This window comes from Solanum dulcamara, chromosome 2 (assembly GCF_947179165.1).
Source record: "Solanum dulcamara chromosome 2, daSolDulc1.2, whole genome shotgun sequence".
NCBI classification, from domain to species: Eukaryota; Viridiplantae; Streptophyta; class Magnoliopsida; order Solanales; family Solanaceae; genus Solanum; species Solanum dulcamara.
In genome coordinates this window covers 45,393,795-45,420,417 of record NC_077238.1, presented here as the reverse complement: position 1 = coordinate 45,420,417, position 26,623 = coordinate 45,393,795, and the positions used below count along the sequence as shown (strand labels likewise).

Below are 26,623 nucleotides of genomic sequence, written 5' to 3'. Positions count from 1 at the left end.
GCATCATAAGTCAAATAATATACTCAAGCCTCTCTCTTAGGCAAATCATAATTCACATGCTCTCAAAGCAAATAAGATAACAAATAAGGCCCCCACACGGGCTATGTAATACAAATAAACCCCGTCACGGCAACACATTAATAAATAAGCCTCCACACGGACATCACAATATATATATAACATTCTCAACTCATACTACAACCCCATCCCAAAGTCTATAACATATGAATGACTAATTACCCCATCTCAATCTCAAAGAAAGATAGCCAAACCTACCTCAATTGCCGAAGCCGCACTCGAATACCTCCACCGGACAAGCAACTCTCGAATTCAGCGCCCGGAATGACAACCCACTATCAACAATGAAACATACACGTCACAAGGAGTCCAATGACACCCATATTGATAGGTTTCGGAACCGGGGGTAAAATGGTCCAAAAATTAACTATTTTCGAAAAGGGTCAAATCTGGAAATTTATTGAACAATCCCATTCTATTGGTAATAAGGAACTCATGGTTGAAAAACCCATAAAAATAGAGCTCAAAACGAGTTGGAAATCACAATTTTCCTTAAATTCGGATTAGGGAAGAAACAAAGATTTTTGGGGTTTGAAACTAAAATTTAAGAGTTAAAATCGTCAAAAACTTAATGAAAAAGGAAGGTTTTAGGTCAAAAATCACTTACCCAACACTTTGCCTCAAAAATCTCTTCTCAAATCACCTCAAGGAGTTCAAGAACTCAAACAAATGATGAAAAATATTGAAATGGGAAGAAAGGGGCATTTTCTGCCCAAAAAGTTACTGTTCACGCGTGTTACTGTTCACGCGTGTTTTGTACAAATTTTCGAAAATCACCCTCAAGGTCATTACAACTTGGTAACCTTCCGTAGTTCAGTGGCTAAAACTCAGATAGATTTTTTACTCCTCAGGAAGGATGATAAGGGTTTGTGCAAAGACTGTAAGGTCATCCCGATCGACAACCTTACAACCCGACATAAGCTCTTAGTGATGGATTTAGGGATAAAGATAACAAGGATGAGGAGGGTCGGGGAAGAACGACCTAGGATCAGATGGGGGAGTTTGACAACGGTTAGTGCCCTTGAGATGGGAGAGAAATTGAAGGATATGGGGGCCTGGGATAGTAGTGGGGATGCGAACGATATGTGGGATAGGACAGCTAGTTATATTAGGGCTGTAGCAAGGGAAGTGCTAAGAGTCTCGACAGGTAGTCATAGTCGGCATCGAGGGGACTAGTGGTGGAATGGAGAAGTGCAAGGGAAAGTGGAAGCAAAGAAGGTGGCATATGCTAAGTTGATGGAGAGAAAGGATGAGGTGGAGAAGTGGACGAATGGAGAACTGTATAAGATAGCGAGGAAGGAGGCGAAGTCGGCGGTTGCAATGGCAAAAATGGCAGCTTTTGAATGTCTTTATGCTGAACTGGAAGAGAAAGGTGGGGACAGAAAATTATTCAGGCTAGCCAGGGCCCGGGAGAGAAGGGCACGCGATGTGGATCAAGTGAAGTGCATTAAAGACGAAGACGGAAAAGTATTGGTAGAGGAGACCCTTATCAAACAAACATGGCAGTCATACTTCCATAAACTTTTGAATGACAAAGGGGACAGAGAAATTGTGTTGGGAGATTTGGAACATACAGGAAGGAGTCATGATTTTGGGGGTTGTAGGAGTATTACGGTCGATGAGATTAAGGATGTTGTTCGTAGGATGCACTGGGGAAGAGCGACCGGACCTGACGAGATCCCTGGAGAATTTTGGAAGAGTGCGGGCTCAGTAGGTTTGGAATGGCTGACTGGGTTATTTAATGTCATCTTTACGATGGCAACGATGCCCGTAGAATGGATATCGAGCATCATGATCCCACTTTACAAAAACAAAGGGGATAGCCAGAGCTGTGACAACTATAGAGGTATTAAGCTTCTAAGCCATACTATGAAAGTGTGGGAAAGAATGGTAGAGATGAGGGTGAGGAGAGACGTGTCTATTTCAGAGAACCAGTTCGGATTTATGCCGGGATGCTCAACTACAGAAGCCATCCACCTTATGAGGAGACTAATAGAGCAATATAGGGAGAGGAAAAGAGACTTGCATATGGTGTTCATCGACTTGGAAAAGGCTTACGATAAAGTCCCACGAGAGATACTATGGAGATGTTTGGAGGCTAAAGGTGTACCTGTAGCGTACATAAGGGTGATCAAGGACATGTACGAGGGTGCCAAAACCAGGGTAAGGACAGTAGGAGGGGACTCAGAACACTTCCCAATTATGATGGGGTTGCATCAAGGATCAGCTCTTAGCCGGTCCTATTTGCCTTGGTGATGGATGGATTAACGCGACAAATTCAAGGTGAGGTGCCATGGTGTATGCTTTTTGCGGACGACATAGTCCTCATCGATGAGACTCATAGCAGAGTTAACGCTAAGCTGGAAGATTGGAGACGCACCTTGGAGTCTAAGGGGTTTAAGCTGAGTAGGACCAAGACAGAGTACCTAGAGTGCAAGTTCAGTGAGACACCTCAAGAGGTTGGTGCGGAAGTTAGGCTCGGGGACCAAGCCATCCAAAAGAGAAGTAGTTTAAGTACCTTGGTTCTATCATGCAAGACAGCGGAGAGATCGACGAGGATGTCACACACCGTATTGGGGCAGGATGGATGAAATGGAGACTCGCCTCTGGTGTGTTATGTGACAAGAAGGTACCACCACAACTTAAGGACAAGTTCTACAAAGTGGTCGTTAGACCAGCTATGTTATATGGGGCGGAGTGTTGGCCAGTTAAGGTCTCCCACGTGCAAAAGATGAAGGTTGCCGAGATGAGAATGTTGAGATGGATGTGTGGGCATACCAGGAGTGACAAGATTAGAAATGAGGCTATTTGGGAAAAGGTAGGAGTGGCCTCGGTGGAAGACAAGATGCGGGAAATGCGACTGAGATGGTTTGGACATGTGAAGAGGAGAGTCCCAGATGCACCAGTGCGGAGATGTGAGAGGTTGGCCATGGATGGTTTCAGAAGAGGTAGGGGTAGGCCGAAGAAATATTGGGGAGAGGTGATCAGACAGGACATGGCGCATTTACGACTTACCGAGGACATGACCCTAGATAGGAGGGTGTGGAGGACACACATTAGGGTAGAAGGCTAGTACATAGTGGTTTTATTCTCCCTTATTCGTAGGCGTATTAACGCACTATGATTTCTTGTACTCTGATGTATGTTATTTATGGTATTTATGTTATTATCCAATAATAATATCTACTATTTTTTTTGTGCTTTGATTATACTATTGTTTGGACCATTTTCGTCATCTACTTATTTACTCTAATATTCTTGTCTGACCTTTTTCTATGCTTTTTTGAGCCGAGGGTCTTTCGGAAACAGCCGTCCTATATTGGTAGGAGTCAGGTCTGCGTACACTCTACCCTCCCCAGACCCCATGATGTGGGATTTCACTGGGTTGTTGTTGTTGTTGTAGGAAGGATGATAAAGTCTTGTGCAAAGACTGTAAGGTCATTCCGATCGACAACCTAACAACCCGACATAAGATTTTGGTGATGGATTTAGGAATCAAGATGACGAGGAAAAAGAGGGTCGGGGATGATCGACCTAGAATCAGATGGGAGAGTTTGACCATGGCTAATGCCCTGGAGATGGGAGAGAAATTGAAGGATATGGGGACCTGGGATAGTAGTAGGGATGCGACCAGTATGTGGGTTAGGATAGCTAGTTATATTAGGGCTGTAGCAAGGGAAGTGTTGGGAGTCTCGTCAGGTAGTCATAGTCGGCATCGAGGGGACTAGTGGTGGAATTGAGAAGTGCAAGGGAAGGTGGAAGCAAAGAAGATGGCATATGCGAAGTTGATAGAAAGAAAAGATGAAGTGGAAAAGTGGATGAATGGGGAACTTTATAAGATAGCGAGAAAGGAGGCGAAGTCGGCGATTTTGATGGCAAAAATGACGATTTTGGAATGCCTTTACGCTGAACTAGAAGAGAAAGACGGGGATAGAAAATTGTTCAGGCTAGCCAGGGCGTGGGAGAGAAGGGCACGCTATGTGGATCAAGTGAAGTGCATTAAGGATGAGCATGGAAAAGTATTGGTAAATGAGACCCTCGTTAAACAGAGATGGCAGTCCTACTTCCATAAACTCTTGAATAAAGAAGGGGACAGAGAAATTTTGTTGGGAGATTTGGAACATACAGGGAGGCATCTCGATTTTGGTTATTGTAGGAGTATTACAGTCAAGGAGGTTAAGGGTGTTGTTCATAGGATGTGTTGGGGAAGAGCGACCGGACCTGATGAGGTTCCTATGGAATTTTGGAAGAGCGTGAGCTCGGTAGGTTTGGAGTGGCTGACTAGGCTATTTAATGTCATCCTTAAGACGGCAATGATGCCCGAAGAATAGAGGTCGAGCGTAATGATCTCCCTATATAAGAACAAGGGGGATATCCAGAGCTGTGATTACTATATAGGTATCAAGCTTCTGAGCCATACTATGAAAGTGTGAAAAAGAGTAGTGGAGATGAGGGTGAGACGAGGAGTGTCTATTTCAGAGAACCAGTTTCAGATTTATGCCGGGACGCTCAACTACAGAAGCATCCATCTTATAAAGAGACTGGTGGAGAAGTATAGGGAGAGAAAGAGGGACTTGCATATGGTATTCATTGACCTAGAAAAGGCTTACGATAAAGTTCCACGAGAGATACTATAGAGATGTCTGGAGGCTAAAGATGTACCAGTGGCGTACATTAGGGTGATCAAGGACATGTATAAGGGTGACAAAACTAGGGTAAGGACAATAGAAGGGGACTCAGAGCACTTCCCAGTTGTGATGGGGTTTCATCAAGGATCAACTCTCAGTCCGTTTTTATTTGCCTTGGTGATGGATGTCAGGAGGTTGGCGCAGAAGTTAAGCTTGGAGACCAAGCCATCCAAAAGAAAAGTAGTTTCAAGTACCTTGGGTCTATCATGCAAAGCAGTGGGGATATTGACGAGATGTCACACACCATATTGGGGCAGGGTGGATGAAATGGAGGCTCGCTTCCGGTGTGCTATGTGACAAGAGGGTGCCACCACAACTTAAGGGCAAGTTCTACAAAGTGGTGGTTAGACTGACTATGCTATATGGGGAAGAGTGTTGGCCAGTTAAGGTCTCTCACTTTCAAAAGATGAAATTTGCCGAGATGAGAATGTTGAGATAGATGTGTGTGGATACCAGGAGCGATAGAATTAAGAATGAACTATTCGGGACAAGGTAGGAGTGACCTCAGTGGAAGATAAGATGCGGGAAATGCGACGGAGATGGTTTGGGCATGTGAAGAGGAGAGACCCAAATGCCCCAGTGCGGAGGTGTGAGAGGTTAGCTGTGGATGGTTTTAGAAGAGGTAGGGGTAGGCCAAAGAAATATTGGGGAGAGGTAATTAGACAGGACATGGCGCAGCTACAGCTGACCGAGGACATGACCTTAGATAGGAGGGTGTGGAGGACACACATTAGGGTAGAAGGCTAGTATATAGTAATGGTAGTCTATCATATTAGTAGACGCTTTAGCACACTATAATTTCTTGTTCTCTGATGTCTGCTATTATCTATTACTTTCTGTACTTTCCGTATTTTCCTTCTTTTGATTACTCTATTTTATTTGTAGCGCCCCCGTTATTTGTCGTATCATATCGCTTTGAACTTATTAATCTCTTAACTTCTTAGCCTTATCTAACTTTTTTTTATGCTTTGTTTTATGCTTTATTAAGCCGAGGGTCTCCCGAAAACAGCCGTCCTACCTTGGTAGGAGTAAGGTCTGCGTGTAATTTACCCTCCCCAGACCCCACGTTGTGAAATTTCACTAGGTTGTTGTTGTTGGTGTTGCTATTGCCTTTGATTATTGCAGTACTTTGCTATAGTTATTGTTTTTGTCTTGTAAATTTTACATTGCATTTTATTTTTATTTTTATTTCTATTTTTACTTTTTATTCGTTTAATTAAAAAAAATTCTTTTTTCTTTTTTTCTTTTTTCTTTATGCTATATATATTGTTTTTTTCTCTCGTACTTGAAACTGTGACTTTCGGGTCGAGGGTCTTTCGAAAACAGTCTCTCTATCTCCATGAGGTAGTGGTAAGGTCTATGTACATCCTACCCTCTACATACTCCACTTGTGGAATTCCACTAGGTTGTTGTTGTTGTTGTAGTAGTAGTAAGAATTAACAATAACCTCACCGCACACATGACAATCAAGTTTAATTATCAATTATCAATCTCTCGTTTATGTTTCAGCTTAAATCATGCATATTCTACCATTTATGTCATGTCGTAAAAAGATCTCGCATAGTCAACATATCAAAGAAACATATATAGCACTTCACAATTTTTGGAGGGGTCTATGTTACCGATTAACATTTATCTATCATGTCATACTTCCTATTCTTCTTTCACATTTACATCCTAAACATGTCGGTTCAAAATAATAAAATATCCTCAGAGAAAGAATAGACTCATTTGAGTGTCTAGGCTACTCAATCTTTGCTAGATACTTACAATGATAACAACCATCCCACCCTCCCAAAGAAAGTCATGCATTGTCCCCAATGCACAATATAAGAAAAAGTAAAAATAGAGGGTTAAGAAAAACCTGTGGCACCTATGAGCAGAAGTATTATAAAGAGGCTGTAGGGTCCATCGATGTAGAACCCGGTGTGTCAACAAGAGTCTCCAAATTAGCATTCAGGACACCATAGTAGAATCCCTTAAGCTCGAGGCTCCAATCATCTACTGCCTCTCTCTCTCTCTCTCATTGTGCCACCTCATCTCGAATGGAAGCTCATTGAGACACCTAAATACACCACTTCTCCTTTTTCACAGCCCGTGCCTTGGCCTCTCACTTAGTGTCACTCTTATCAGGTGGGCTCTTACCAGACCCCTGTGGTATCTCCTCCTCAGCAAATAGATATACAGTGAAAGTAAGAATGACAACCAAAGAAGGTAAAGGTGGTGTCGGTGTGGTGGTCAATGTAGTGACCTGATATTTGAGCTACTTTATCACAACCAAAATACTAGTCAAGTCCACGCTCGGTGAATTTCTAAAGCGCTCAATCACCCTTTGCTAGAAGGCATCAATCTGACCATGCATGCGATAATTTCTCTCATCTAGTGCATCCTTAAGCTTCATAGAATCCCGCTATTTGGACTCATCGATGATCTTCGGAACCAATGGCTTAAGCTAATGGACTAACTAGGCCAATTGGGCCTCATTGTGAGTCAGCTTCTACACTGAGCTCTGAAGATACTCAGCCAAAAATAGTGATCAAGCCATCTGAATGTGGGTGCGATGTGCTAGTGGGAGCACTGGTAGTAGGCTGGGCATTAGTAGTATCAGTCCACTCGACTCCATAGTAGAAAGCTCCTCCTCTGAGGCAGCTCTATCATTAGTCTAATTTGCGGTTGGGCCCTCAAACATTTCAGGAAATCTGACCTCGATTCGTGGAGCTTATTTCTGGGAAACCAGATTAGTATCATTTTTCATCTGCTCGATGTCCTAGGTCCAAGTAACATCTATGAGGTGTTCTACCCCAACAATCAATGGCACAGTGGACTCCCTACACAACCAAAAGATCAAGCAAGGAAAGGGAATGGTAGTGGTCTTCTAGAGTGGCCTCTTGTGGATCTCGTTGATAATAATCCAGACAAATTCAATCTCATAGCCAACCATCATACATACAATCATTGCCGCATGATCCGGAATCAAGTTTTTTCCAGCCATAGTAGGGCATTTACAGTTTCAAAAAATGGCCCACCAAATCTATGCCACAAAGTTGAGTGTGACCTTTCTAATCAGGATGGAATTGGAGACCCCACTTCACAGTAATACCATGCTGAGAAATATGGCCCGTGATCCATCTCATCAGCTCCTCTCTCTATTCTAGGTCTTTCATCACATTCGGATCATGCACAGTCTGCATCCTATAATCATATTTCTTGGTTGGGGTTATCCATTGATAAGTCAGTATATAAAGAACCTATCGAACTATCTCCTCCGATGAGTTGACAAAAATCTCACGAATTAGAGTGATCAATAGAGGAGGTTGATCCACCTCCTTTGCTATTGCCGACATCTGCTTCTTTACAATGGCTGCATAATATGCATAGAATTCCTGGCCCATCGATGGACTGTACTTTCTTTAGGGGGATGCAATCCACTCACACCAGTGCCAATGAAATAACTCCCAAATCTCAGGGACTACATCTAGGCTGGATGTCAAGATGTCATTTCTCTCTTGTCTGTGCAAGTAGATTTCAAACATCTCTTCCACACATAAATGGTTTGGTTGTTGGTTACCCGTATGGTTTATGAAGGTCGGCGGTGTTTTAGATTCACTTTGAGAGGCAGAACCCGAGTCGAACTGGGAGCCTGATTGGGATCCCAACTCCACATTGCTACTCTCTTCTCCCGAAGATTGGGCTCCCTCTTCAGAATGAGGAATTGTAGGTGAGTAGGATCAGCCATATTTATGGGCTCCAAAACTATCATGATTTTCTGTTGCAGTTGCATATCTCTTGGAGCTCAATGGGTAAGTCTTGCCTGATTGTGTACTCCTCCTCGAAGATGCGACCTATTTGGATTGTGTGGCCGACTTTCTCTCGCATTTTGTATTTGAATTTTTTGCCATAGTACCTGTGAGACAAGTATTAGTTACTAAAAAACTAAGAAATAAAACAAAAAGATGCATACCAATAAAAAAAAAAAACTGACTCTATTGTTTTTGATCCTATGAAGGGGTGTCTACAAACCATAGATGGTACTATGAGCCACAGACCCATTTCATAGGAAGTAGGCCTCATTTTTTAGCTTTCTGTAATTGGAGCTAAGGACTAACATTACGGTCCATTAAAATTTCTACGGACTGTAGGTTAGTTCGTAGCTCACAACCTGAACTACTGATTTTAAAGCTTTAAGTTGCACGAGTCCTATCTACGAGCCCTAGAAGAGGCTATGACCCGTAGAAAGTACTCGTGCTGCATAGGTATTTTAAAGTTAGCTACTTGTAGGACTTTATTTGCACAAGTTCTATCTACGAGTCGTAGAAGAGTCTACGACCTATAGAAAGTAGTCGTGTTGTAACTTTAGTCACTGGACCTTATGGATTTGGCTACGAAGGGTAACTACCGTAGGCAAAAATACCTAGGTCAGTGTCCAAAACTCAAAAACCTAAACTTAGCAATTTACAACATTTTCAACAGCCCATTCTTAGAATTATCATGATTATACCCAAAACACTCTCAAACCATCATTTTTAGGGTTCAATTTGACATATTCGCATATTTTTTATTTTAATTTGAACCCTACGTTAAGGTCGAAGACTCGAATTTCCATGATTTAGCAAATTACACCCATTATGTTTCCACTTCGAGGTGATTAATCTCCTTCTCAACTTCAAATCAAGGCTACGCTAAAATTTATGGAAACCACATGAGAGAATCAAGAGTCGCACTCGATCTCTTCACTTTGAGGATTTGAATTTCTTACCTAATTTTACATCGCTTTTTCTTTGATGATCATTGTGCACAAGTGAGAGGATCACTATGCCTTTTGAACATCGAACTTCATAATTCTTGGCCTTCAAACGAATAACACTCTCACTTCCAAATGAACTAAAGTTATCATAAATGATATTTTTGACTTTTTCTTACAACTTTAGTATCATTACTTTGATTTTCGCATCTTGGATTATTTTTGGCTTGATTTTCTTGCACATACCCAAGTTCTCATCCACATTTATCACAATTCATTTTTCTTGAGATTCCAACTCCAATTCGCTATTCTTGATGACTTGAAGTGTAAAAACACATGCTTCAATCTTTATTCTTACACTGGTCTCCAAATTTGCAAGTTCAATATCAAGTTGTATCAATTCATGACACTGACTTAGGTTCATGTCACGAAATTCATCCCTCATTCAAAATATGACATCCATAGCCGCAGATAATTTTCAAGTTGTTGGGTTATGTACGTAATCCAAGTTTGACTCACAATACCCATTTTATCCCCTAATTCTTCATGACGAGAGGGATCTTTACAACTTTGTCCAACATGAGCTCTTTCAGTATGGGGACATGGATCATCAACATAGGGATTGCATCCATCAAGCTCGACTTCTTCACAAGAAGCCATAGAACAAAAAAAACAGAAGAAAACCCAAATGAATATTAACAATTTGGATATAAACTAGTAAACTATAAATTATAAAGTAGTTCAATATGCACAATTGTTCCCCAGCAACAGTGCCATTTTTGATAACGCTTAACTACACTTGTATGAATCAAAGTGTAGGAAGTCGCTAGTTATATATAACCCAACGTACAAGGTGGTGTCATTTTCCACAACGAACAATATATAGGCTATGAAGAAATAAAAAAATTACAAGCTACTAATTTGAATTCTAAACAAATATAGAAGTATTATTTAGGGGATTTTCGATAAAAAAAAAATAAAGATATGAGATAGAGGGTGGTAAAACAATAGCCTTTTTTCAAGCAAGAATAGAAAGTAGATTTGAGAATGGAAAGTCAATCAACATCTATACGATCCAATGCAAATTAGTTTCATAAAATCTCCCCTGATCATGGGTAAAGCCAAACATGCTATGGACTCACAATTATCCATGTATCTCTCTATTGTAGGCAAATATTTCTCAACTAGTTCTGTCGAACCTAGCTAAGTGTCAATAAAATAATCCAATTTTAGGCAATGCGAGGGTTTTTACTATTTCTAGCTCAAACCCAATAAATGAGAAATTAATTCTCAAATTAGCACTAATCAATCTTTCTCAACCTCAATTCACTCTTTCTAGCTAAATAAAAGTAAATGGGCATGTCCTAGGAGTGATCAATTCCTTTGGAAATCAATTTAAGCATGAAATTGATTAGATAATCAAATACACATTTCCTATAAAAGAAAATATTCAACTAATTACAAAATAACAAGATGAAAATCAACAACCCAACAATGCTACATTAACTACCTAGATAACCCACTAGTTTAGAGTTTGGATACAGAGTACTCTAGGAAAGGCAAGCGCAAGCTTGCAACAGGCAAGCACAAGCTTGTTTATAAATAACACAATATTCCAAATCAACAATTAAAAACTACATCTAAATAAGTAATACAAAGTATAGAGTTGAAGAAAGGGGGGAAATAATTACAAATGAATCATTCAATCTTCACTTTAAAGATGTTTGTTGTGGAAACTTTCTCCCAAAGCTAGGTCAAAAGAATGAATTATCCAAGCATATTGTCATGACCCACCAATTGATCATCTTTAAGGAGAAGAATCTACAGTCATGGAGAGGTTATTGGAAGATTCGAGAATGTCCAAGAGGGTTCTTGAAAGACTTAGAATTCTTTAGGTGTGTACAGAACTCTAGAAGAAGGACTACTTTGTAAATATACAAGGATTTGAATGGAAATTATTATTTGCATTTAATCCCCTAGGTAGTAGTATAAATAGGAGGGGTCATTCATTTGTAAATCCATCAAGCAAAGAAAGCAATATTTCAAAGCCTTCTTTAAAACTCTCTCCTGTGTTTTTCTTCAATCTAGTGTTCCCTTAACGATCTAGTGTGAAAAGGCTTACTTGAGCTTACAAGATTGTGAACGAATCATGAGTAAATTGTCGAGTGCTGCACGAAAGTCTTAGTTGAAGTTTAAGTCCCTGACAAAGTGGTATCTGAGCAAAGGTTGATACTAGGAGAATGATAAACGACAATGTGGTATCTGAGCAAAGGTTGATACTAGGGGAATGACAAGCGAGGGAGACATCAACGCTACTAACACCGCCAACCTCAGGTTGGATGGTTGAAAGAAGCACCAAAGGGGAGGGAAGAACCTTAAGAAGAATGAGGAGATTCCGTTCAACCCTACACCAAGTGAGGCCCTAGCATCTTATTCACCTTCGGTCACTGAGATGAGTGAAGACAAACAACAAGAGCATCCCATGGACGTCACGCTGGGAATAGAGTGGATTGCAAGGGTAGACACCGCAAGAAATTCTGTGGATATTTTAGGCAAGCGCTTGAACAAGGTCGATAGCAAGTTCAAGACTCTTGAGAACGTTACCCTCGAGGAGAACGACAACATCCAAAAGGAGTTGGAAAGTCATAAAGTTGTAGAGTATGAGATGAAGGAGAATATTACTTCCTTGAAGTGTTGGCTCATGGACACACTAAGCACGATTGAGACTATGAAGGTCGAGATTAAAGCACTCAAGGGAGATATTGAAGCTAGAGGATCTACAATGTCCAATGGGGACAAGGAGGCCAAGATTGAGGCTCCCAAGCCACTGGTGAGAAAAGGCGCTCGTGACATGAAGGAGGTGGAAAAATTCCTTTGGCACTTGGAGAATTACTTCAAGTGTAACAAAGTAAATATCAACGAGAAGAGAATCAACATGGTCATTCTATACCTCTCAAAGATGGCTATGTAGTGGTGGAAGTGAAAAGAGTCGGAGATAGGGAGGGGGCTTTGCACAATCGATACATGGGAGCAGTTCTGAGATAAATTCAAGAAGGCCTTCTTCCCCAGCAATGTCATCTATGAGGCGAAGCCCAAGTTCAGGGAGTTGAAGCAAACGGGTAGCATAAGGGCATACGTAAAGGAGTTTACTACTCTCAGGCATCAGATTCCCAACCTGACAGATGAAGAAATTTTGTTCCACTTCATGAATAGACTGCAATATTGGGCCAAGCCAGAGTTGGAATGCTTACAATTTAGCACCAACGATAAAGCCATCACGTAAGTCGAAGCTTTGATAGACTATAGGCATGATAAGTATGATCGAGGAAGAGGAGAGGAGATGAAAGTTAGTCATGACCATAATGGAGAGATCATGGAAAAAGTAATGAGCAACAACAACATCCTAAGAATCATTACACCAACAAGCCTGATGTCAAGAAGTCTAGACGTCGAAGCGATGCCGATAGGAAGGCAGATTCTACAAAAGTGAATGGTTGCTACATATAGGAGGGATGAATGGCTATGCAAGGTGCCCTAAACTGAAGAACCTTGGTGCTATATTATGGGAATGGAAGGATAACGATGCACAAGAGCAATGACAAGGGCATCGTGCCTGATTAGACTATGCGGAGCTATCGCTAAGAAATCAGGGAAGCCAAAAAAATATGGTGGGAAGTATGTAGACATCATGATCAATGGATGACCCTCTCATGCTATGGTCAACACAAGTACAGAGGCCAATATCATGACTAATTCAGCAGCAACAAAGTTGGGGCTAAGTTAAAGTCCAAGAAACACCTACCTCAAAACTGTCGATGCACCACTAACTTCCATGTGCGAATTGCTTATAGAGTAGACATCACATTGGTCAAGTAGCAAGGTAAAACCACTTTCATTGTTGCTCCTTTAGACATCTTTGATATAATCCTTAGGTAAGAGTTCTTCAAAAGATTCCACACGATGATCGATCCCAATCTTCAACAACTCTTGGTCATGGAGCTAGACGAATCCTACATGGTGCCCCTAGTCAAAGTGCCAAATATGGAAGAACAAGCCCACCTATCTGCCAAGTATCTTGTGAAGGGCCTAGATAAGGAGAGCCAATGTTTCTAGCCATCATCATAAGTTTTGGTGAAGACAATGGTGCTAGAGAGGCTTTTCCACCATGCATGGAGAAGATTCTTGGAGAAAACAAGGAAGTGATGTGGGAGGAATTTCCAAGACACTTACTTCTGAGGTGTGAAGTAGATTACGAGTTTATATTCTCTACCATCTATACAAGGTGAATGTAGTAGCAAACGCCTTGAGTCGAAAGACGTAATTATTGGTAGTCTAGAATTCCTATTTGTTGTGGAGCGACCTTTGGCTTTGGACATTTAGTCCTTAGTCAACATCATGATTCAATCGGATTTTTGAAATTCCATACATTTCATGACCCGAGTCTACACCCCAGTCTAGACACGATACTCGAAACCACGAGTGGACCCGAGCTAACCCTTGGCATAACATATCAAAGCATATCGTATGAAACTAATGTGGAAGCTGAAACATATCATTAATAAGTCTTAATCAGAAGTAAATAAATCCTTGATAAATGAACAACTAATGTCTCAAATAAGCCTCTAACATTTAGAACGAAGAAAATAAGTTTATCGGTACATGGCCCCCAGTTACCTCAAACTAATAAACAAATAAACTCCTAAAATATTACTAAACAAATAATCCAGAAAGCCCCCAAATGAGGAGGACTCACCAACTTCTGACAGGAATTACTGCAATCACTTAACCGCGAGTCTGGGAACGAGAACTAGAATCTACATCAAAAAAGGATACAACGGAGAGAAAATATGTGTCAGTACTTGAAATGTACTGAGTATGAAAGGAACACCAACATACTAGTATAACATATCATAAAGGGAATAGTGGAACAAGGTTTTCAAAAACTATATACATAGTGAGAGTACTTGAAGATAAAACAGTTGGAGTTCATGTCTAAATACCATTCAAAGTCTTCGTTCAAAAGCATATATATAGATGAGTCTATCTCATTAATCTTGCATAAATATATACATAAAATAGCATATTTAAAATGAGAACAATAAGTGAATATCATACCATAAAAAGCTCATAACACTAGGAATTTCTTATAACCAACATACACCATGTGAGCTCATGATGTCCAACAGCTAACCCAGTTGGGTGGGCTTTCCTATACCTTTCCGGGGTATAAGATCATATCATATCTAGATGGATCCATTAATGTGTACCTGTAAGGGTCATATGGAGTTGCCTGACAAAGCGGTACACTCAAGTCCTACGTTGGCGAGTAGTTATGGGACTTAGTTTTTTTCTAAAACCAATATCCTCTTGATAATAAATAGTCCTCCCAAAATAACATATTCATATAGTGCTCATAGATATTAAAACTACTTATCGTTTGAATCATATCTGGGGCTAAGCTCTTAAGTCATATCATAAAAACATACATAAAGCTGTAATTTGTGTCATGCTTATTCTCATACTTAATATACCAAAAAGGGTTTGAATGAGCATAAATGAAATCACGCGAAATGAGTTAAAATCAAAGTGAAGAATGAAACTTATCTTACTGGATAAAATCCATAATTTCATGAACAACAAAACTAATAATTTCATAAAGAACCCTAGCTTTGATTCTAGAAATATCTCGTTGTACTCTAAAGATTTAAAACATTTTTAGGCATGATAGTGAAAGGAACACTCTCATTGAAGCCTTACATACCTTAGTGAAAAAGCTTGATGGAGAATCTTGGGAGATTAACCCTAGCCTTGGTATTTTCTTAAAGTTCTTGAGCATGGAAATTTGAGAGTGAATGAGACGATTAAATGATGAAAAATTGATTTTCTCATTTTAAGACCATTTTGATAACTCCTCAAAGGTTTTAGGACTAAAATACCCTCTTAAAAGCTCAAAATCGGCCAAAATCACCAGTCTATCATCATCTGAGTGACGGACCATCACTTGGGTGATGGTCCATAACCCAGACCATCATAAATGGACCAAAAATTGACCATTCTGCCTAAATGTGACGGCCAAGTCTGATGGGCCGTCACTTTTTCCGTCGGACACTGACTGCTTGCAGTGTCTCTAGTCAAACGGCCATAACTTTTTACTCCAAACTCAAATTTATGCAAACTTGGTAGCGTTGGAAAGAAGACTCAAAGAAATTTTATTTGATAGCTCATGAACCACCTAACTCTTTATATGCTGAGCGGTACATTCATTTGAAGTTGACCTTTATATGAACTCATGAGAAAACATAGTCGATAGGAAAGCTATGAACTCAACTTAGTGTTGGGGGTATCTTATGACCCTAGACCACATTCGATATACTTCCTACACTTGGTAAAGAACTTTTTAACACACACGAACAAGTAGTACATTACCCATTTCAAGCTTATATACTTACGACAAATGGTTCCGAATCTTAGAGTAGAACTTGTGGGGTGTTACAATATCCCCCCCTTTGGATCATTCTTCCTCAAATGAAAGTTAAGATAGGGAAAACAACCTAAACAAGGGCTACGATCGAAATTTTACTTACATAGGAAAGGCATGAGGTTTAGAACGTAGGAATTAAGACACAATTAAGACACATAAACATATAGCATCGAGGTTGGAACTGAAATAGCACAAGGGTTATTACCTTCGGCATCTTCATCATTAGGAATGAAAAATTGCGGATATGTAGCTTTCATGTCTTCTTCAGCTTCCCATGTAAACTCTTCGATGAACTGATTCCTTCATAAACTTTTACTGATGCTACCTATTTGGTCCTCAACTTGCGAACCTGATGGTCTAAAAATTTGTACTAGCACCTCCTCAAAAGACAAACTATCCTTCACCTCAATAGTCTCTAATGGAACAATCAGCGAGGGGTTGCTAATACACTTCTTCAACATGGAGACATGAAACACAGGGTGCACAGCTGTCAACTCCATATACAACTCTACTTCATAAGCTACCTTTCCAATCCTACTCAGAACACGGTAGGGGCCAACATAGCGGGGACTAAGTTTCCCTTTCCTAACAAAATGCATTACTCCCTTCATGGGAGAGACCTTCAATAACACCCAATCATCAATCTCAAAATCTAAATCTCTCCTTCTTACATCAGAGTAAGATTTTTGTCGGCTTTGAGAAGTTTTCAAATGCTCTCTAATCAATGCAACCTTTTCCATTGCCTAGTAAACCAAGTTTGGTCCTATCAACATAGCCTCACCCACCTCAAACCAGCAAATAGGTGACCTACACCTTCTCTCATACAATGCTTCGAATGGGGTCATCTGTATACTGGAGGGATAACTATTATTATAGGCAAACTCATAAGAGGTAGGTGGTCATCCCATTTACCTTTGAAGTCGATTGCGCATTCCCTTAACATATCCTCTAAGGTCTGAATGGTACGCTCATCTTGTCCATCAATCTGCGGATAAAAAGTTGTACTAAGGTCCACATGGGTGCCTAAACCCTTTTGAAAGGACTTCCAGAAATGCAAAGTAAACTGAGTAACCCTATCAGATATGATGGACAAACGGGCTCCATGAAGCTTGACTACCTCTCAAATATATAATTTGCCATAATCTTTGGCGGAATCTGAAGTCTTAACAGGCAAGAAGTGAGCTAACTTAGTCATCCTATCTACAATTACCCAAATGAAATCATGCTGCTAGCGAGTACAAGGTAGACTAGTGATGAAATCCATATTAATCATCTCCCGTTTCCACATCAGAATGCTTATATCCTAAGCCTTACCACCAAGCCTATGATGCTCAATTTTCACTTGCTGACAGTTAGGACACTTCGCCAAAAAATCAGTAATGTCCTTCTTCATGCTGTTCCACCAAAATACTTCTCTCAAGTCGCGGTAAATCTTGGTGGATCCAGGATGTATGGAGTATCTAGATCTATGAGCCTCCTCCAAAATTTGATCTCTCAATCCATCTACATATGGAACACACAATCTATCTTGATATCGGAGAATTCCATTCTCACAATTTGAGAAAGTCTCAATTTTCTGCTTGTGAACAACAATCTTCAACTGAACGAATATGGGATCACTATCTTGCTTCTACTTCACCTCAATCACCAATGAAGACTCAGACCCATTTTTAACTACTACACCACCCTCATCAGAATCTAAGAGGTGGACTCCCAATCTCGCGAGCCTATGCACTTCTTTTACAAGTTCCTTTTTACCTTCTTTTACATGTGCCACACTTCGCATATACAACCTGCTAAGAGCGTCTGCAATAATATTTTCCTTACCCAGATGATAGAATACACTCATGTCATAGTCCTTAAGGAGCTCAATCCATCTTCTTTGTCAGAGATTTAACTCTTTCTGAGTGAAAACATAATGCAGACTCTTATGATCTGTGAAAACATCAACATGTACCCCATAAAGGTAATGGAGACAAAATTTCAAATCAAACACCACAGAAGCAAATTCCAGATCATGAGTGGGATAGTTCTTCTCATGGACCTTGAGTTTTCTAGAAGCATAAGCAATTACATTTCCATTCTGCATCAAAACACAGCCAAGACCCACTCTAGAGGCATCACCTCTAGCAAAGTCAACCGGAGCAAAAGTTAATCGGGCCTTTAGGTCTTAAAAACTCTTCACACAACTCTCAAACTACTGAAATTTTACCTTTTTCTGTGTTACTCTAGTTAATAGGGCAAAAATAGATGAAAACCCATCAACAAACTTTCTATAATAACCGGTTAGACCCAAGAAACTCCTAATGTTAGTTGGAGTGGTGAGCCTAGGCCAGTTCTTCACTGCCTCAATCTCCTGATCATCAACTCGAATGCCCTCACTGGAAATAATATGGCCCAGAAATGCAACTGACTTTAATCAAAATTCGCACTTGGAGAACTTAGCGAACAACTGTTTATCCTTGAGAGTCTAAAGAGTAACCCTGAGATGATTAGCATGCTCCTCTTCACTATGGGAGTAGATTCAGGATATCATCAATGAACACTATAACAAATGTGTCAAGATACTATTTGAACACCCTGTTCATAAGGTCCATAAAAGCTACAAGAGTATTGGTTAGCCCAAATGACATAACAAGAAACTCATAGTGACCATATCGGATTCGAAATGCAGTTTTTGAAATATCACACTCCCTAACTTTCAACTGATGGTCCCCGAACCTGAGATCATCAATCTTAGAGAAACAGGTGGCACCCTGAAGCTGGTAAAAAAGGTCATCAATTCTGGAAAGTGGGTACTTATTTTTAATGGTGCCTTATTTAATTGATGGTAGTCGATACACATTCGGAGAGAACCATCTTTCTTTCGCACGAAAAGAACAGGAGCACCCCATGGAGATACACTAGGTCTAATGAACCCTTTGTCTAGAAGATCTTTCAATTGCTCTTTTAATTCTTTGAACTTAGCACGATCCATTCTATGAGGAGGGATGGAGATAGGTCACGTATCAGGAAGAGTATGTATCCCAAAGTCTATCTCCCTGATAGGAGGGACTCTAGCACACTACTAGAAATTTGTGTTGTAGAAACAATTTCATATGCGTTGCAATAGGCCCTAAAACCATTACCATAGATCTACGGCTACGAATTGGCAACCGTCTCATCTGCTCGCATTGTTGTAACTCTATTGTAACAGTTACTGTAATGGTTCTTGAAAGTGTTGCTATAGGTACCTCTATTGCAATGGTTATCCTTCCATCTATAGGGACTATTATATTGAATCAATGGTAACGATTACAACCATTGCAATAGAGTTTGTTGCAACGGTTAACAACCATTGCAATAGATTTTGTTGCAACGATTGTTCCTTATATCGCAACGCTTTATATATATATATATATATATATTATGGCAATGGTTTTTATTGATATTGCAACAATTCTTATATTTTTCTTGAGCATTATTTATTATATAGAAATAACATATCATAGCAAGGGCCGTAAAAATAAATATTACTCATTATATAAAATATAATACACTAAAAATTCTATAAATCACGTAAGAAAACGATTAATATATAAGACAAAATATCCCAATCACAACATCCATAAAGGAAAAGTACACCAAAATCTATTTTCAACAGTTATTACAAGTTTCATATTGATAGAAAACAAAAGATTGTAGCTTAGCAGAAGTTTCAAAATATAAAAGAACAAGTGTCCAACAAAAACATTTGAAGTTTCTACAACTTTCAATCAATTTTATCAAGTAAGATCTTCAATTTCATCATCTCCTTGATCATCTTCTCCACCTATAAAAGACCATAAATGAAAGTTAATTAATAAAGTGTTAATTAAATATATCTAACTACACTAAGTATTGTTAACCTTATATTACGAAGTGGACATGAAAACTATGGACAAAATCCAAACAAAAGCTGAAGTACTATATCGATATTAAGTGAATAGATGATCCCTTGTGCATCATATTAGTGGCCTTTGGCCCAACTATGTCAGCAAAGTAGCACATAAAATATGTACATCATCACTCTCACAAAATATAGACCTTAGTAGCCTTTAACCCAACTGTCTGCAAATTAGCACTTACAATAACAGTTCCATCCGTGTCGTCAGCAATAGGCCAGCCTTTTAGTGCTAAAGATTTATTGTCTCCAACCGTCCAACAGTTTCACTAACAAATAAGAGCCATAACAATTTCACAATGTTGAGATGGCACATTAATGAGAGAGCATTCGATTCCAAGACTAACTTTTCCATAATTTAACTTACATATAGTGCAAATGCATATACATTCCTTTTAACGAGAACAAGTAATAAAGTTGCACTTGTCTGATGCTTATATAGGAGAAAACAAGAAGGTTGATCTGACTTCCAGTATTATGAATTTCTACATCGAACACATATCCTTTTCTATTGTTACTTAGCACCAGAATCATATCTTCCATCTATTTTAAAAATTCTAGTACTGCATCTTCAGATTTTATAAATATTGGATTTTTACTCCAAGATCAGCCACAACAATTATGTATCAAAAAGTAGAGATTCACATATAATGCTTGAACTTCAACTAGAGACAAGTTTATTATGTACTTCTTTACAGATGTTAGATCCAGCTAATGTGCATCTATACAGAGGTTAGATCCAGAATTTTAACACAACTTATTAGCATAAGTTTAGCCAGCAGAACATCTCCCACAAAGCATACAAAGATTTCTCAAATACTTTAATACTCAATAGTTGTAGATTGTAGAGAAGTTTTAAGTTAAATCTTCAAGTGTTGTAAAGTTCAAATACGTATCCAACACAGTAGCCAAATTACCAAACCCAACTGCAAAAGCCCAATTCTGTTTCATCTTCCATTTGACCACCTTCCATCAATATTACTCCTTTTAGAGTAAGTGTATAAATACATACAGAGAGACACAGGAGGAAATTTTACCAGGTAATGGCCAAAAAAAAATATTGGTGGTTCTTATAAGTAGCACTGGCAAAAAGAGAGTTAGCAGAGAGGGAGGAAGAAGAGATGGTGGTATTTGATAAGAGGAATGTTGACAGCCGCGACAATGGTTGTAATACAAGATGCAAGCAGGCATATCTAAGTTGCCAGCAATAGTGGTTCTAGATTATATTTGACAATTTCTATCTCATTCTTGGTTGTCTTGAAAGTACAATTACATAAAGTGATTGGTTGTTGTCAAACATTGCTGAATGAGGCTCTCTGGCATAGGCAATTCCCCTCCATGAATTTAAAAGGAATAAAATTGGAATTTCTAGGTACTCTAGTATGCTATATAATTACTATATAATTAGAAGGATGGATAATTTATCTGTACATCCTGTAATTCACCAAATAACTTTATTTTTTTATAACCAAGAAATCCAGGAGTGCTATCTCTACCATACTCACTAAACTGTGATTCAACATGACTACGGCAAGTTTCAGATTCAAGTTCACATCATCCACATATAAGCAATTTTACCACCGTTCTAAGCTATTCAATATCTATGAATGGTCAAGCTCTCATCATCCAAAGATTAGCAATTTTGCCACCTTTCCGAGCTATTCAATATCTAAGAATGGTTAAGTTCACATCATCCAAAGATAGCAAATTTACCACCTTTCCAAGATGCCACATACTTTTGCTTATCCAGTTAAAGAATTGACAACTTCATTAATCTTGGGTACATTTATGTGCCCAATAGCAAATAAAACCCATAATGAAATTGAGAGCAAATTGCTAGAGTTTAGTTCATATTTTTACATATTTGTGTATTGTTGTAACCAACCAACATGATTAAACACTTTCAGGGCTAATTGAGAAAGAATGGACATTCAAAACATGATCGGATTGAAAGTGGAGTTCAAAAGAGAAGTTGGAAACAAAATGTGAAGAAAATACACTATAAAAAAGTGTCTGCGTCGCACACTGAGCTTCACTTATTTAATTCCAAAACTTGGAATTTATTCGACTCAACAGTGTGGACGCGTCAGGTCTGCATCGTGGACCTGGTTCTGGATAGAACAAATTTCCACCGACATAGAAAATGAAAAAATTACACTGAACTGAACCAAGACCGCACCGCGGACTTCAATACACCTACTTTAACTCCGCATTTTTTGTGTTATAAATAGCACATTTACATACTTTATTAAAAAGTAGATCAGATTGTCGGGAAAAGGATTGAAGAACACGAAGGAAGAACTTCTTTTGCTGATATTTTCTTTTTTTCTTTCAATTGAATTCACGTTTTTATGTTAGTAATGATTTATGTAATCATGTTACAAATGATGAGTGGCTAAATCACCTAGTTCTTGGGTTGTAGCCACAAGATGGAGGTTTAAATCTTATTTGCTTTGGTTGAAAATGGGTTTTTGATTGTAATTACTCTTATATTCTTGTTTTGATTGTTTTAATGCTTCATCACCATTAGAACAAATTTGTTGTCCACTAGGAACTCGGAAGACAGAAAGGGGATCGAACACTAGAATATAGGGAGCATGTTTGTCCAAGAATTGGCTGGAATAATTCGTGTATAGAATGACCGTGACACATATCTATACAGCATGTTTGGTTACTAAACAGGATGATATGATTAATGCATTTTTGTTGGTTCATGCTTATTCCCGCTCAACGATGTAGTTAAGTTGTCAACAAGAGTAGGCAATTAGAGGTCGGAAGATCATAATTGTAAAATCAACCCTGTAAATCAGTAATCGAAAAACCCATTGGACACCAAAGTAAAGGATGTTAGACCGGAAATCTATAAGTGCTACAACCCTGGGACTCTTCTTTAAATTGATAAAATTTCTCTAATATCTTTGAATCATTTTCTTATATCATTTTTGGTATAATCATTTTAGATATAAATGAACTCAACCTTTTGAAAATACGCATGAATAATTTAATTTATTGAAAAGCTACCTAACACCCAATTAATTTTTCCAGTGGGCTCGATATCCGGCTCTTAAAAAGGGTCACTATATTACTTTTGAGATTGCATACACTTGCGTGTGCGTTAGGACGCAACAAGTTTTTGGCGCCGTTGCTGGGAAATTTTTCTGATTTGGCAATAATTTTCTTTACGAAATTTCTTTATTATTTGTGTTTTGTTAAGAACTTGATCTTAGCTGTTATTTCTGGAAGGAGAACTCACTATCTCTCCGATATGCCAATTGACGAAGAAAAATTGGCCAGAGACTACCCCAAATCATGAGGAGAATAGAGGAATTGAATATGCATTTCCTGTTCACTGACCCAAAGCCGTGCAATTTGCACGTGGTACGGAACTTTTATGCAAATTATCAACCTGATCAGCGCACTCATTACATCACATTGCAAGGGGTTGATGTTCCTCTATCTCCAATGGCCATAAACGAGATGTTGGAAACTCCAAAGCTGCCTACCACCGCCCTGACAGATTTGAATATTCAGTCAATATTCAACCACCATATAGGGATGTCCGACATACATTATGTGGGCCTAGGTCAACAGCAAAGTGGGTATGTCACGAGCTTCCGGGATACCACAACATGTTCCCATACGCTCTTCTTAACAAAGAAGCACGTGTGTGGGTGAAAATTGTCATGCACAGCCTTATTCAGGCCTCCACTACATAGAAATAACGCAGGACAGAGTGTGCTTGGTCTATGCCCTTATGGAGGTCCTCCACCACATTTCTATAATGCCAATACCGATTAATGCACTTTTTGCAAGGGCATAATATTTCATTTCCTTTGGAAACTCGTTTAAATGCCTTATCAAGAAAATCATTCACGCCACTAACATATTCATCAGTGCATCATCTGAGACTCATCCAACTTCTATCTAAATTATCCATTGACATCTATGTGACACAAGAAGATAAAAACAATCAAATTTATGATAAACTATGAAATAAAAAAGGCAACAATGTTTTACAAATGAACAAACATATCTCAAAATGTACATGGAGAATATGTAGTTTAAAACTAATAGCAAAATTTGACCACTCAAGCATATTATTCTTATTTAGTATATTCAGTCAAGCATAATTTTCTAGTACTCATAAAATAAAATTCTCAAATTAATTTATGGACATGATACAAACGCATTTATAGTAAAGATTGGAAAATCAGATGGCATACCAATTAGAAATAATTTTAGAGATAATTCATACCAAATAACAATTTACTTTATGTTATTCTAAAGAGCAACCAGATCTATGATTAGGAAATAATTTCATAGATACTTTTAACTACTAAAAGGAAAACTAAGAATTACAGAGATACTTTTGACTACACAGATAATAATATTTAGGAAACAAGGTCAATATTTCACTGTTATCAAAGCCATGAAAAGTTTACTCATTTTCAAGTATTTTACCTGATAAGTACTATCTTTGTCTTTTGGATTGAAGTATTTGGCAATTTCTATGCAGAATAGAACTCTATTCTCTGAACTAAAATTGCAAGCTAAAAGTGGATCTTTAGGATTGAGAGTAGACTTTCAGTAATTCAACAATCTAGTACTGCTGATAATGACGAATCCTTCAATATAGTCAAATGTATCCTTAGATGATAACAAGTTCTCTTGATTACTGAAAAATGTGGCAAAATCTGAATACAAGATTCTGATATTATTCTAATTAGTAATGAATTTTTAAGTGTCATAGGTCTGTGGTTTGTTTTACTTTTTACGATAACGTCCCTGAAAGCTTTTCTTTTTTGGATCATGCATAACATGACTACATTTATTTGAGTTTCTAATACCAACCAGTAGAAAGTTTTAATTTTTTCCATTTTCCTGCTAATGCCTTGTTTTCTGTTGCTCCAACAAAAATTTTCAAAACTAATGAAAGAAAAATTTCTCACATTCTACTCAAGCGAGAGGTGAAATCTTGAAGACATCATCAATCCAAGGGTATAGTCACACAAATCAATTATCAGAAATTTAAAAAATAGCTTCAAACCGATTGAATAACTCATGGAACAAGAAATCCAACATCTATGTCAAGAGAAAAATCATCTGGAGTAAACAATTTCACCATAGCTACCAACAAAACTTTATACCCACAGTAGCAATACTCTAATGGAAAAACCCACAATCTGAAGAAATATATCAAATACACTAACCACACCTCAAAGATTAAAGAAAACAGAAGAGATTCAAGAAGAAAACCTCAAAAGCTCAAACTTGTAGTATCTTTAGCTATAACCTCAAAGATTGAAGAAGAAAACCCCCAGCAATTGAGGAAGAAACCTCAAATATTTCTCAGATTTCATGATGAAACTTCCAGCCCTCCATTTCCTTAGATTTAACAAGAAATTCGAAGAAAGAAATAGGTTTAGATTTGAAGATAAAAATGGTTTAAATTTGACCTAAAATGGTAGAGATGAAGTGTAAAAAAAATGGGTTTAAGTTTCCTTACCATAAGATTGATATCACTGCAAAACTTCACAAGCTCACCACAAGTTTGCCTGAATCGATGCAAATGTTTGCTTGGTTAGACAAGGGAGAAGAAGAGCTCTAGTGTTGTGGTTGTTTGTGAGAGAAATGAATTTAACAAATGTTTCCTTATTTCTATCATATCTTACATAGATTTAGGAAATTAAAAAAAATGAAAGGTTTTTGGCGGGTTTTAGCAAATACTTTTCAATAGAAAATACTTTTCATTAAGCGTTGCCATAGATGACTTTATGGCAATGGTTCTAATAACTGTTACTATAGGTATGTCTATTGCAACCACACAGTGGCAACAGAATTATCACTAAATAGTATCAAAACCACCTAATCCTTTTGGCAACGGTTCAAACCATTGCAATAGACCCTCTATAGCAATGGTTTGCCAAAGCGTTGCTAAAAAATACATTGTCGTAGGCCTAATTTCTAGTAGTGGCAAGATAGTATAGGAAGACTTTTGGAACCTCACACACTATAGGGACTGACAGAAGATATGGGGTCTCAATATTTGAATCTTTGACCCAGACTATATGGTAAATATAACCCTTTGAGATCATTTTCGTGGTCTTAAGATAAGGGATGAAACAACCTTTAGGTTAGGTGGAACTACCCTTCCACTCTAAGACTAGATCATTGGAAAATTGAAACTTTATGACTCTGGTTCTGCATTCAACTAAGGCATAACACGAATGTAACCAGTCCCGTTACACCTCGAAAAATTCTACGCTAAGATTCGGACCATTCTTCGTATGCGTATAGGCTTCGAATCGAAGACTTCAAATTGTATATACGATCTAAGATCAATTACTAAGTATTTAAAGTGCATTAGATGTGGTTTAAGATCTTTAGGTATCTCTAACGTCAAGCCAAGTCCAAAGAATTTCCATCGGCTAAGTTTTTAGATGAGTCTATATAAGGGTCAAATTTAAACGACCATAACATTCAAAATATTAAGAGTTAGGTATCCCATGACCTATCAAATTAAAGGTCTTTGAATCTTCTTTCCAACGCCACTTAGTTTTCCTCATTCCAAGTTCCGAGTCAAAGATTATGACTGTTTTACCAAAGACTACCGCTACAGCAGTTTGAGGGCTTGGTGCAGTGCACCACTAACGCGCCCGAATCTATCTGCAGTAGTTGGGGCTTTGGCGCGGCGCGCCACTATCGCGCCTGCA

General features: G+C 38.5%; 1 long non-coding RNA gene across 2 annotated transcripts; it reads right to left on the bottom strand.

The window, feature by feature from the left end:
- Positions 1-19,533: 19,533 nt before the first annotated feature.
- On the bottom strand, positions 19,534-25,817 carry LOC129880543 (uncharacterized). Of its 2 annotated transcripts, XR_008765428.1 has the most exons (4): positions 25,417-25,817; positions 25,167-25,295; positions 20,096-20,179; positions 19,534-19,799 (listed from the first exon to the last, which is right to left on the bottom strand). It is a non-coding gene; the product is annotated as an uncharacterized LOC129880543 (long non-coding RNA). The 2 variants fall into 2 exon arrangements; XR_008765427.1 differs by lacking the exon at positions 20,096-20,179 and having other exon boundaries at positions 25,417-25,804.
- Positions 25,818-26,623: the final 806 nt, after the last annotated feature.